The sequence below is a fragment of the Piliocolobus tephrosceles genome, chromosome 16, assembly GCF_002776525.5.
Source record: "Piliocolobus tephrosceles isolate RC106 chromosome 16, ASM277652v3, whole genome shotgun sequence".
NCBI classification, from domain to species: Eukaryota; Metazoa; Chordata; class Mammalia; order Primates; family Cercopithecidae; genus Piliocolobus; species Piliocolobus tephrosceles.
The window spans coordinates 52,887,932-52,889,398 of record NC_045449.1 but is presented as its reverse complement, the minus strand read 5'-3'; the positions used below and the strand labels follow the sequence as shown (position 1 = coordinate 52,889,398).

General features: G+C 44.4%; 1 pseudogene; it reads right to left on the bottom strand.

The window, feature by feature from the left end:
• Positions 1-86, bottom strand: LOC111525837 (annotated as a pseudogene).
• Positions 87-1,467: the final 1,381 nt, after the last annotated feature.

Here is a 1,467-nt window from a genome sequence, read left to right as displayed (position 1 = left end):
TTTTTTTTTCGTGTCATCCTTGCACAGTGGCCATGCTAATCTTCTCTGCATCATTCCAATTTTTTAGCATATTAGCACATTCCAATTTTAGTATAACCTTGGTCTTTTCAGTCCCTCTTCCGTCATCTTGCTCTTGCCTCACATGTGGAAGTCCCTCTTACCATTCTCCTGCCTCCAGATTGCCAGGGGCAATCATGATGGGGTTTTTTTGCTCTTTCTCCAAATGAGGGCACGTGATGTTCTTTTGGGGTTTATTTTGTTGTTGTTGTTGTTGTTGTTGTTTTTGAGACGGAGTCTCGCTCTGTCATCCTGGCCAGAGTGCAGTGGTGTGATCTTGGCTCACTGCAACCTCCACCTCCCAGATTCAAGTAATTCTCCTGCCTCAGCCTCCCAAGTAGCTGGGATTACAGGCATGCACCACCATGCCCAGTTAATTTTTGTGTTTTTAGTGAAGACAGGGTTTTGCCATGTTGATCAGGCTGGTCTCAAACTCCTGACCTCAGTGATCCACCTGCCTTGGCCTCCCAAAGTGCTGGGATTACAGGCATGAACCACCACGCCCGGCTTATCTTAACCATTCTTAAGTGTACAATGGAGTAGTACTAAGTACATTCATAATTTTGTGCAGTCATCACCACCCTCCAACTTCTTAACTCTTCATTTTGAAAAACTGAAACTATCCATTAAACAATAATTCCCCATTCCCCACTCCCCTTACCCTTGGCAACTACTATTCTACTTTCTGGTTCTATGATTTTTTGACTACTCTAAGTACTTCATATAAGTGGAATCATATAGTGTTTATTTTGTATGTGACTGGCTTATTTCACTTAGCATAAAGTCCTTAAAGTTCATCCATGTTGCTGGGCGTGGTGGCTCACACCTGTAATCCCAGCACTTTGGGAGGCCAAGGTGGGCAGATCACCCGAGGTCAGGAGTTCAAGACCAGCCTGGCCAAAGTGGTGAAACCCCATCTCTACTAAAAATACAAAAATTCGCCAGGCATGGTGGCACACGCTTGTAATCTCAGCTACTCGGGAGGCTGAGGCAGGAGAATTGCTTGAACCCAGGAGGCGGAGGTTGCAGTAAGCTGAGATTGAACCACTGCACTACAGCCTGGGCAAGAGTGAAACTCTGTCTCAGAAAAAAAAACAAAAAAAATCAGAAAAAGAAAAAAATTCATCCATATTGTATGTAACACATTGCAGAATTGCTCTGCTTTTAAAGGCAGACTAATATTCTTTCGTAGGAATATGCAACATTTTGCTTATTGCTATGGCTTGAATGTGTACCCCAAAGTTCATGTGTTGGAAACTTTTTTTTTCTTTTCTTTTTTCTTTGAAATGGAGTCTTTCTCTGTCGCCCAGGCTGGAGTGCAGTGGCTTGGTCTTGGCTCACTGCATGCTCTGCCTTCCGGGTTCACGCCATTCTCCTGCCTCAGCCTCCCAAGTAGCTGGGACTACAGGC